This window comes from Kogia breviceps, chromosome 1, assembly GCF_026419965.1.
Source record: "Kogia breviceps isolate mKogBre1 chromosome 1, mKogBre1 haplotype 1, whole genome shotgun sequence".
In the NCBI taxonomy this organism is placed as follows: domain Eukaryota; kingdom Metazoa; phylum Chordata; class Mammalia; order Artiodactyla; family Physeteridae; genus Kogia; species Kogia breviceps.
This window is the reverse complement of record NC_081310.1, coordinates 154,900,230-154,912,915: the sequence shown is the minus strand read 5'-3', so window position 1 is coordinate 154,912,915 and position 12,686 is coordinate 154,900,230. Positions and strand designations below refer to the sequence as shown.

Genomic DNA, 12,686 nt, shown 5'->3' with positions numbered 1-12,686 from the left:
CTTGCTAAATGCCTCCCTTGGTAACTGAGCACAGAGCGGGAGGCTTATGTTTGTTCCCAAAGCTTGGGACCTGTCACTTTCCATCCTACTCTTGTTTATTTATTAATTCATTCACTCATTCAGTCATTTGACAAATATTGATTAGCATTTACATTGGGTTCTGGGTATGTGGGATACATCAACGGGTCCTTTCTACCCACCCTGCCTCCAAGGCTCTACTCATCTCCCCTCTCTCTCTCTGTCATGCATGCACACACACACATCCTCACGTGCACACACACTCAGTAATTTCTTTCTCTTGGCTTAATGAGCACAGTAGAGGACATTAATTGTCCTGAGTGTAAGACAGACTCCATCAATCAAAACTCCCCCTGGCCTGATAAACTATCCCTCTGGCTTTTAAAACTACCTGCCCTCCTGGCTCTGGGCAGTTCTCACATTTATAAGTGCCCACTGCTCTTCCCTGGGACCTTCCCACAGCAATAGCTGTCCTTCAGAAAGTTGTGCTTTGCTCCACAAATGGGAGAGAGTTTAATCTCTATCCACCCTGCCCACTGGATACTGCAGTATCACAGCTCCTTTTCATAATTACAGAAGCACTTCTCATAACTCAGGCCCAACTCTTCGTACATTACCTGTCTCTGAGATTGAAAGAAATGCCATGTATTTTGAGACATTAGATCTCTTTTCTTGTGAGACTTTCCTTTGAGGGGACAGTATGAAGTGCCAGCAAACCACTGAGCTTGGTAATCAAAGAGAACTGACTTTGATTTTTGAATGATTTTACCTTTCTGAGACTCTATTTATTGCATCAGTGAAATGGAGATAGTAGGGGCTTCCCGATAGGGTTATTACTAGTATTAAATAAGATAGCATGGGTAAAGACCCTGAAATACAATAGGTGTGTAGTGACTATTCTAGTCCTTCTTTGGCTTCAACCATGCAGTGTGTGTTTCTTGACAAATTGTGAGGTCTCAAGTCTCCAAAGGCAACCAGAGGCAGAATTCACCAAAAGAGAGTGTAATAATTGGCTTCTTTGTCTATTTCCTTGAACTAGTAAACTCGTTAATGTTCCTGCAAGCTAAATGTTACACTTCCTTATGGATCAAATTACAAATGCTATGTATCTATGGGAAAGTCCACATTTAATTCATAACTTATTAATGAAAACAGAATGTTTTTTCCTGGTTATCCATTTGAAAGTTGCACTTCTTACAAATAGCCATGTGTCCCTAAGTTGGTAACCTATGTTCTTTGACTCTTAGTTTTCCCAACATAATATTTATATATGTCATAGAAATATCATGAAGAATGAATGAGATAAATGTACATATAGAACAATTTTTTTCAATATTATTTCCATGGTCATTAAAAATGAAAGAAAATTAAAACTCTCCCTGCCTACTGTCAGTTAGTGTTCAGGAAAATACAAAACAAAGAAAAGAAAAGAAAAAAAAAAGTTAGCTGTAAAATAAAGAAACATTCATTATGAATTTTATTACTCCAACTACTGTAAACTGTGTAGGAATCTGAGTTGCAAAGCTACCCATTAAACTGTCTGCTCTTTCCTGTTTAAACAAGGCCCCTCTTGGGTTGTGGCTGCCTGAGCCTTCATGGGTCTGCATCCAGGAAGGAAGACGTTTCTACGGTAACCACTGAGGCCTTCTCTTGAGGTTCGCTGGGAGAGGCCAGGGTCTGGTGCAAGTGACAAACCCCAGTTCCCTTGATAATGTACAGAGAGGTAGCCGCCATGATGTCCAAGCATGAGCAAAATGAGAGCATTCAGGCATGAAATCTCTTTCAATTGCTCATTTGTTTCCTGTGATGGAGAATTCACTTTGTGTTGCCCTTGAGAAATAGCCAATCTAGGCTCAGTGATGTATAACTAATAAATGCTCCAGAAGGAAAGATATTTTTGTGATTTGGGAAAAGGGGTTGTTGACATACCGTTGTCATTTGGGTCAAGGTTTGAGAAGGCTTGAAACTGTAAGAGATCATAAAGAATAGCCCAATAGTCATATTCTATAAATTGGGAAATAGATCATAAGAAGGGAATGGGGGAAGATGGGTTAAAGTCATAGAGTGAGGAGGATGGTATCAGAAAATATCCTAAGCTTCTGTTGAATGAGGCTTGCATTGTACAATGGTGCCTGTCACAATAGAGTGTGGTAAGTACTCAGAGGGAAAGTTGGACAAGAAGCAGTGAGAATATGAAAGGGGGCTACCTGAAGTTGCCAGTTACAAAGAAGAGATAGATCTTGAGCTGAGACTTGAAGAACGAGTAAAAGTTGCTGTCATTTATGTAGCATTTATGTATGACAATGTGCTAAACACTTTCTATGCATCATCTCATTTAATCTTCACAAGAGCCCTCTTATGTGGGTACCATTACTAGCCACTGTTTTTAAGATGAAGAAACAGGCCTAGAGAGGTTAATTATTTTTCCACACAGCTAGTAGATGGCAGACTTAGGATTCAAACCCAGGTCCAACTAATTCCTACACCCAGCTCTTTATTGACTATTGGTATACTGCCTTCTATAAATAAATATATAATAAATGCAAGAGTCTAGCACGTGGGTAAGTTGAAGATAGTGTTCTGGTCAGGAAAAAAAGCAAGCCCAGGCAAAGACACAGAGGAACACCACATGTTCCATCTGGTACCGACCAATGCTCAGTGGCACTACCCATCTCCCACAGCCTTGTCTAGGGATAAGTAAGCCTCACTGTTGCTTCTGACTCCTTAACCTGGCTCTGGCCATAATGAGACAATCTGACGCTTGCCCAATAATAAAAATCCACACACATTTGGTGGCCTGGATAAAGCCCCTACATCCTCCGTGGAAGTCAGAATACTAAAATCCACTGTGAACCACTTTCTCTCTTACCACTCACTTGTACAGCCCGTGGGTTTCTGGAGGCTCTCCTCATTTGGGTCTCCCTTCATTCTGCACACTCAGAGCAGAAACAATTTCCATCTCAACTTCTTTTCACAGGGACATGTTGACCCTTGGTGCTTAGAGCCAAAGTGGTGCCAGTTCAGTAAAAAGCCTTTCATGGAAAATCCATGGTGGAGCTTGATGGAAAAAGTGCCTGCCCATGAGGAGGCTACACCAGCCCATGCCAAACAGAGTGAAAAATAAAGGAAGTTATCCAGATGTCAAGGTCAAAGTATCCATGTTGCCCTAGAAGTTATCCAGGTTATAAGAGCCAACATTAAGTGCTTGCTCTGCAGGTCTTCTTTATATACAGATTCTTATCCTCTTCACAATCCTTCTTTGCCATTGTACGGATGAAGAAACTTAGTCTCAGAAAGGTTCAGTTGCCTGTCAATGATATAGAGTATTCCTACCCAGGACTCTTTGATCCCCAAACCTCCACTTTTTCACATCACCCCAAAATCAACAATCTAGTGGCTGGTTGGAATTATCATAATTTTGCCACTATTTTGTTCTGGGTTCCACAGATGCCCATTGGTTGGCACATATGCTGATGCTTTGGCAAGCAAGTACCTTCTGTGTCCCAGGTACTATACTGGGTCCAGATAATTTAGAGATTGCTTCATTCTATAGGTTAGTTAGTCACTGAACATGTTCAAGGGCCAGTTACAAGCAAGGTGCTGATGCTAAAAGGGTGAGCAAAAGGCAGAAGCAGACCTGCATGAAAACACCCTCACACTGTAGTGGGTGCCATGAAGAAGTGGTACAAGGAGCCATGAGTGAGCAAAATGGGCGGGAGAGAGGACTTGGTGCTGTCATTAAAGTCTGAGTCATCCCCGAAGAAGTCCCTGGGCAAGATGGGGTAACAGTACAGGTGGGGGAGATAAACTGGGGAACCGATGAAAACCAGGAGGAAGAGGGATAAGTAAAGCAGGCAACTATAGGAGAGTGATTCAGTGTTATAGTTGGGTAAACCACCATGCCTGGAAACAGAGAGGAAGGGGAGCTTAACTGCCTGAGGGTGGGGGTGGCTGTAGAGCACCTTCAGGAGGTAGTGATATCTAAGCTGAGAACTGAGGATGCACAAGAATCCAACAGAGGAGGAACTGTTTGGTGAAAACAGAGGAAACAGAACACACACAGATCCAGAGACAAGAGAGTGTGTGCCGTGTTTGGGGAACTGCAAGTGCTTGTAGATGTCATGGGGACTAAGAGAACAAAGGCAGGCCCAGGATGAGGGTAGAGAGGCTAAAGGGAGCGACACTGGTGCTAAATAATAACAGTACTAAAGAACATTATTCTGATGGCAAACTCACAGTCAGAGCAGGAGATGTGTCCTCGTGTGGATATTAACAAGGCAGATGCCAGCATCATGAAAGGGCAGAGAGGTGGGAAAGAGAAAAGGAGTTAGAAAAGGAACTAATATTTATTGAGCACCTACTAGGTGCCAGATACTGTCAGGTAGAGCTCCATTCTACGGATGAGGAAACTGAGGCACCAGAAGGTGAAACAATCTGGCTGAGGGCACGTTCATGTTTCATTCTTCCTCACTGACTTCTGGGACTGTCTTGTGCCTCTGTTTCCAAGGGCTTTCTCGTCCCACCAGAATACTGCCCAAGTGGGTGATTAAGATTGGCATTAGTCAGGACTCTTATCTGTAAATTCAACTAGCTTAGGTAAATGATACATAGCAGATATGTCTGAATTAAGGAAATAATTAGGAAATGTTTAGCACTAGGGCATAAGAGGGGCAGGAATTCACCTGGGTCTCAGGAACAATTGAACTCACTAGGGCCCTCTGTCTGTCCTGTGTCACTCTCTACCCATAAGCTTTATTCTCTCTTACTACTAACCATTTCCTTCTTCCATGTAGTAGGAGCTTGGTTACCCATAGTTCTGGGGCTTTCCACTACAGAGGGACATGCTGTCTGTTTTAGTTTTTAAATTCAAGGAAATATCTCTGATTGGTCCAGTGTGGGTGGTGTCCACCCATGAATCAATCAGCTACAACTAAGAACACAAGCACGGCTACCAAGGGTTCATCCCTGTGGATTGGGGATCTTTCTCCAAAACTCTTGGTGAGTCAAGAAGCCACTCCAAAGAGGATCTATGAAATTTATAACAATATTTATCATTCATGGGATATTTAAGACGTAGCAGGCTCTGAACTGAGAAAGCACATTGTTCTTTGTTAACATTATTTGATTCTCCCAACAACCATGAGAAGTAGGGATCTCTAATTTATATATAAGGGAACGGAGGCTCAGAGAGGCCTATCAATTTGTTCAAGGTCCCACACTCGTGAGGAGTAGGAGTAAGATTTGAATCCTGGACTGACTCCAAAGCCATGCCCGTAACTCTCATGCTTAACTACCCCTACTTTGGCTTCCTTGAGAACTGAAGCAAGGGTGGTTATAATCCAGGAGTCCTGGGATCCACCTCTGCCACTCTGTGGTCTTGGACAAGACCCCCTATGCTCTCCATGCCTCAGTTTTATTGTGTGCAAAATGAGAATAATAATTCCTGCTTGCCTATTTTTATAGTCATCAGATTAAGTGATACTGAGAGTGAAAGTGCTTAGAAAAGAACTCCATGCTAACAAAGGTGAGGCTTTATTATCATTTTATGTCTCCTAATTCCAGTATGCCATGATTGTGAAACTTCCTATAAAGCAAAACCTGTTCTCTGAAATAAGAGTATGTTTGTAAAGAGCCAATAGACGATCTGAATGTTTTAGGCTATGTTGTTTTTTTTAATAACTCCAGATGGACAGAATTTAACAGAGGAAACAGAACTAGATTTAATTTATCCTGGATCCAAATGTTAGGCTCCTCTTGGTTTTTTTCAAAACAGACATTAGCATTGTTCCTCTGGATTCCTTCTGTGCTGACACCACCTGGTTTCTGCTTATTTTTTCATTTCACTCGCTTTGGTGACATTGAATTATAATTGGTTTCTGCTGAACTTTCTCATGCTATGATGTACTGATTAACAAAGAAAATGAAATCTTTCTTTCATTTGGTCAACAAGTTCTGCCTCACTACAATATCTCAGATGGCAGTCCTTTAAGGAATTAAGGTTCTGTGGAATAATTTCCATGCTTAGGAAACAACCGCAAGGTTCTAATGAAAGCCTTTGTTGCTGACATTCTGTTTATGGCCCATCAGCTACAAATTTGCTCAAACTAGGAACTGTGGCATAATCCTCCTGCTCCTAAACCCATGCATGGAATCAGGCACTAGCCTGGGTGACGGACTTCCCCAGAGAACCTCCATTCTCGGTCCCCTTCCACTCTGTGTCACAGCCACAGCCCAGGCCTTCACACTGCCACCCTGAGATTATTTAAACAGCCTCCTAACCAGTAATTCACCTCCACACCGGTGCCAGGGTGATCTTTGAAAAACATAGATTCTGACCAGGTCAGCCCTGCTGGTCACTTTCTGTGGCTCCCTATTTGCTAGACAATAAAGGCCAAATTACTTACTGGTGTCCCCCTTAACTTGACCTCTGCACATCCTTGTAGCATTATCATGTTGCCACCCTGGCCTACCATATCATCAGGATCCATCTAACTCTATCATCATGACAATGATACTTACTAACATTGCTATCTTTTATTGCATATCTGAGTCTATAGAACACTTTTTCACAAATTCTCAGAAACATCCTACGAGATATTTTATACCTTTATTATACACAGATTTAGAAAGTTAAGGAAACTGCCCAGGATCACACAGCTGATCTCACAAGTGACAGAGTTGAGACCCAAACCCATGTCCATCTGATTCCCAAACTCTTGCCACTCTGTCACATGGACATTAGGATATCCTGGCAGTTCTCTGAATGAGCCATGCCCTTTATACCCTACCATCATCTTTGCAATTGCTCTTCCCTCTGTGTCTTTAATACATCTTCCCTTCCTTTGGCTGGCTGTCTACTACTCATGCCCTAAGATTTGTCTCAAATATCACCTTGGGGTGAAACTCTGAGCAATTGCAGATGGAGAGATAAAGAAAGAAATAGAATCAGACTGGAAACCAGGAAACTGGATGAGTCTCCACAGCTCTGTCAGCTAAGCCTCCATGTCTACAGAATAGGGATAATAACCCTGCCTACCACCTGAAGTTTCAGGGAGGAGCAAATGGGACTTTATATTTGAAACCACTTTGCAAACTGTTAAGCCCCATATAAATGTGCGTTATTATTAATTATTAGATTAATTAAATAATTAAATCTCAGCTATAATAATGATTCTTAAAAATGACGATTAATGGATATTAATCAAAACGTAGGCTGATGGTAATTACACTAATTAAAACTCTCCGTAATAATGATAATTAGCCCTGATACTGAGAAGTGGTCCATAGGACGTGGATTAGCATGAAACTGGGGTGTAAATAACACAAGTGAGAGCTGGCAAAAGGACCTGGAAGCAGGCTGATGAACAAGACAAGCAGATGAGCCATGCTCTTCCTGGCTGAGAGTTCTGCTGTGCTGAGGAAAAAGGGACTGATAAACACCCAAACCACCTATTGTTATATGAGCATTTGGCTTGCAATGGTCCATGCAGTTGTCTGTCTATGTACATCTCTGTGTGGTAACACCTTCATATTAAGCTTCACTGCATTGAACTACACAAGGGTCCATGACCGTGCCATTCCCTAACACCACTTACTTATCACATCACCATGTCTCCTGACAAACCCAAGATCCTTCATGGCCTGGTTCATGGAATTCTCTTCAATGAAGCCTTCCTGGATTTTTCCTGGAAGACTAGGATGTCTTTCTGATCTGCTTCACCTTCTGCAAGCCTCCCCTTAGAAATGATGGTCCCAGGTCCATCACTTACAAGCTGTGTTTCTTCAAGATGTTACATAAAACCTCTTTTATGCTTCAGTTGCCTCATTTACTAAATGAAGATAACAGCAGTATAGACCAGATAGGATTGTTTTGAGAATTAAATAAGACATGTAAGTCTTTTAGAATAGGATTAAACATATAGTACTCCATTACTGTTTGTTATTATTACCATTACTATTTTTGTAATTATTTGTCTCTATATCCATTGCTCTGCCAGACTGTGAACCCCTTCTTTTTGTGTCCCTATTTCCTAGACTTACTACATAATAGCTGCCCCTTTCATTGTTGATATTACAATGGAAATGGATGGAGGATGTTCTTAAGGGAACTGTGGACAAGACTTAAGGCAGTGGGGTGGAAAATTCATTGACCATGAAATCAGATTTGGTTTAAATCTTGGCTCTGCTACTTGTTTAGACATTGGTTTTGTGCAAGTCACTTCCCCTTCTAGGACTCAGTTTTTTCATCTAGAAAATAGAACCAATAATCTCTGGCCTATTTCCTCACAAGCTCCATCATGAGGTTGGAATAAGGACACAGATGTGAAACTGCTTTGTAAGCTGAAAGGCACTAATCAAATATAAGATACTTTTACTGTTATTAGAACCATCTGGAAGTTGTTTGGACTTACAAATTGATAGAATCAGTCAACACCTACTTGACTTACACAGAAAGCAGTTGTTATGCTTGGGTATTTTTTAAGCCCTTAACCCCATGGATATTCCAAGCCTTTTCTCCAAATTCACGCCCAATTTGAGAATGTTCAAGTTTATTTTCCCAAAGACTGAGTAAAAATAGGAATTTAAAATATAGCTAAGGCTGAAACTTCACTAAAGATTTCAGTTTCTATTTCCCTCAAGGGAGTTTCTAGAGCCCGAGTTCATAGCTGAGTTACTAAATGCAGCTTAATTCATAGGGCTTCTCAAGGTATCAGGAAGCTCAACCTCAGAGGTTACTTTAGGATAATAGGGAGTTTAGATTAAGATGGTCAGTAAATTGCAAAAAAAAAAAAAAAAAAAGAAAGAAAGAAATAACCATATAGATGGTAAGAACACTGGACAGGAGTCAGAAATCCTAAATTCTGACTAGCTCTACAGCCTTCTAGTTTGAACATCTTCTCTACCTGGGCCTGACTTTTCTCAGTAAAATGTGGATAATCTCCCCCCATTTCATTAACCTTTGCCATATAGCAAATCACCCCAAAACTTAGTGATGTAAAAGATCAAGAGTTTGTTTCGGACAATTCTGTGGGCTAGTTAGGAAGTTCTGCTCATCTTTCTGGGCCCACTCATGGAGCAGCGTTCAGCTGGTGACTCAACTAGGACTTGGGCCCAATGGACACAGCTAGGACTCTGAGCCTCTTTTTCTGTATAGGGTCTTTCACACTTAAGGTGCTAGCCTGGGCCTCCTCACATGGCAATGCTGTTCCAGGAGAGAAAATATGGAATTGTATGGCTTCTTAAGGCATAGCCTCACACAGTGTCATTCCCTCCGTATCCTATTGGTCAAAGCAAATTACACGGTCAGCCCAGCCTCAAGGGTTGGGGAAACATACTAGACCATTCGATGCGAGAAAGGCAAAGTCAAATTACGAAAAGGGACATTGTCACAGGGAGGCATGATTCACGGGGATTTGTGGCATGGGGGATGGGGGGGAGCTTTTTGTACCAATCTAACACACATCTATCCTGCCTCCACGGCTATTTATAAACATCTAAGCTAATATAATTAGAGACACTTTTTAAAGAATAAAGTCTTACATCATACAGATGGAAGAGCACTCAATTTTTTGTCCTAATATGTGTATTCATATTATTTAACTTATTTCAAGTTGATTTGGATTGTTTTCAGATTTTGATTCCCTGTTAGTTAAGAAAAGTTTATGAGAATATAAAGAGAAGAGTCCCAGACAGGTTATAGAATTAGAATACCGTCATTCTGCAATCCATCATGAATTAGTGGATGCAGACCTCAAGCATCAATGACTGCTAACATCACAAAAAATAAGACAACTAGATCATATGTGTCTGTTGAGGAGGAGCACATCACCTATGAAGCGGTCTTGTTAAAATAAAAAAATTGAAACCTAATCTGATCAAGCATTTAGTTGCAACTACCAATTTTCAGGAAATACAGACGACAAAGGAACATGTAGAACCATACCACAGAAGTACAATCAGCAAATCCAGACTAGGAAACCACTACAGGAAAATGACCTGGTTTTTTCAATACCTAAATTACAAAGGAAAAGAAGAGGTGGGGAAGAAGCATGTGCATTGAAAGAGACAAATAACAAAGTGTGGAACTTATTTGGATTCTGATTCAAATAAACTACTTTAAAAATTATGACATTTTTGTCACTTTGAAAATTTGTAAACTGACAGGATAATGAAATTAAGAAGTTAAAGCTAATTTTAGGTGTGAATTGGTATTATATTTATGTATTTTTTAAAAACTCCTTAGTTTTTAGAGTGCATATTCAAATACCTGTGAATTGATATTATAGCTGAGATTTATTAAAACAGAATGGGAATAAGTAGATGGGGGTGCTGATGAAGCAAGGACATCCATGAGTTGATAACTGTCCAATCTAGGTGATGAGTACATGGGCATTCATTATTCAGTTCTGGCTACTTTAGCATATGTTTGAAATTCTCCATAATACATTTTTGTAAAGAGTTGGACAATAAGTCAGATAGCCCTGAGTTCATGTAGCAGCCCCATGTCTCCTCTCCTTAGCCATATGTTCTAGGGAAATTCATTTCACTTCTCTGATTTTTCATTTCCTTACAAACAATGTAGGGATAATCTCCTCCCATTATTTTCCAATGATGCTCTGAGGGCCAGATGAGTCCATGAAGGTAAAAGCATCTTATAAACCATGAAAACCTACACACTTTCTCAGAACTGTTTTTGCTACTAATTATTGACCTGAAAATAATTTAGATCTTTTGGGCCCTGACTTCCCTTTAGTAACAGTATCTCTTCATCCTTGGTCTGCTTCCATGAGAAATTAAGCACAGTGGGCTCAGGAATCTCATCGGGCAGTGGTTATGAGATTGACAAAGGGTCTGAATATTATTTTTTAAATCTTATCTTTTGGGGTCCCCTGGTGTCGCAGTGGTTGAGAGTCTGCCTGCCGATGCAGGGGACACGGGTTCGTGCCCCGGTCCGGGAGGATCCCACATGCCGTGGAGAGGCTGGGCCCATGAGCCACGGCCGCTGAGCCCACGTGTCCGGAGCCTGTGCTCTGCAACGGGAGAGGCCACAACAGTGAGAGGCCCGCGTACCACAAAAAAAAAAAAAAAAAAAAAAAAAAAAAAAAAAATCTTATCTCTTATCTTTATCTTAAATCCAAGTGGGAAGAATTTCTGCTTCTGGACAAGACGGAGCAACAGGGACTGTATTTACCCTCCTGCTTGACACAACCGAGAAACACACTATATAAATATGTTATTTACATGTAGTTTCATATATGTATGAAAGAATGGTTTTCAATGAACTGAGTATCAGGGCAAAAAGGATAATGGTCACTGAGATATAGGAAACAAATAAGTTGAGTCTCACAATTGCCTCAGTTTCCTGCCTCAATTGAGAGTTTCCAGACCAAAAAAAAAAGGGGGAATAAAAGATATCCAGATTGGATAGGAAGAAGTGAAATTGACTTTAGTCACAGATGACATGATCATCTATATAGAAAATTTAACAGAATCTACAAAAAAAAAGCTATTAGAACTGAGTGAAACTAGCCAGTCTGAAGGGTACAAGATCAATCGTACAATGATCAATTATATATCTATATACTATCAAAATAAAATTTCAGAAATGTTAAATTTTGAAAATATATCATTGTCAATAGCATAAGAATATGAAATATTTAGAGATGAATCTGAAAAAGCTGTACAATATCTATACACTGAAAATGGTAAAACATTGCTGAGAGATGTTAAAGAAAACCTGAATAAACGGAGAGATTACTGTAATCATATGCTGGATAACTCAGTATTAAGATGTTAAGATATTATTAATATCTTATTATATGTAAGATATTAAGATGTCAATTCTCTCCAAATTGATGGACAGAATCAATGCTATCCCAATCAAAAATTCCAGTAGAATTTTTTAAGTAAATTGATAAACTGATTCAAAAATTCATATGACACAAGAGGGAGGGGATATGGGGATATATGTATACATATAGCTGATTCACTCTGTTATACAGCAGAAACTAACACAAAATTGTCAAGCAGTTATACTCCAATAAGGATGGTTAAACAAAAAATTCACATGAAAACACAAAGGATCTAGATAAACCAAAACAACTTTTAAAAAGAAGAAAGTTGGACAACTTCCACTATCTGATTGCAAGACTTATTATAAATTACATTAATCAAAACAGTGGTAGTGGCATAAAGATAGACAAATAGACCAATGGTATAGAATGGAGTCCAAAGATACAAGGAGGTGAATATATCTATCTATCTACACATACATATACGATTGTTAATACAAGTGCAAAGGCTATTCTGTCAAGAAGACTAGTCTTTTCAACAAATTGTGCAAACAAACAACAACCTTCAGTCTATATTTTGTTCCATAAACAAGAATTAACTCTAACTGGACCATATACCTAAATGTAAAATCTAAAACTATAAAATTCCTAGGAGAAGACTTTTGTGACCTTGAGCCAAGGAAGGATTCCTTGGATCCAGCCTTACAAGCACAATCTGCAGAACAGAGTGGATTGGGGACTGAAGGAGTCGCTCTGCTGGTGACGTCATTACCAGATGGTCACTTAGGTTCTAGTGAGAAAGGGAAGTTTAATGAAAGTTCCTATGATGCTTTTCTGAAGAAAACTAGACTCATTTGGGTTTTCTGAAATTCCTCG

At 40.0% G+C, this 12,686-nt stretch overlaps 1 long non-coding RNA gene across 1 annotated transcript in view; it reads right to left on the bottom strand.

Annotated features, from left to right (window-relative positions):
- LOC136792042 (uncharacterized) overlaps positions 1-12,686 on the bottom strand; it is a 346,949-nt gene that overhangs the window by 166,951 nt on the left and 167,312 nt on the right. The gene's annotated exons all lie outside the window — the stretch shown is intronic.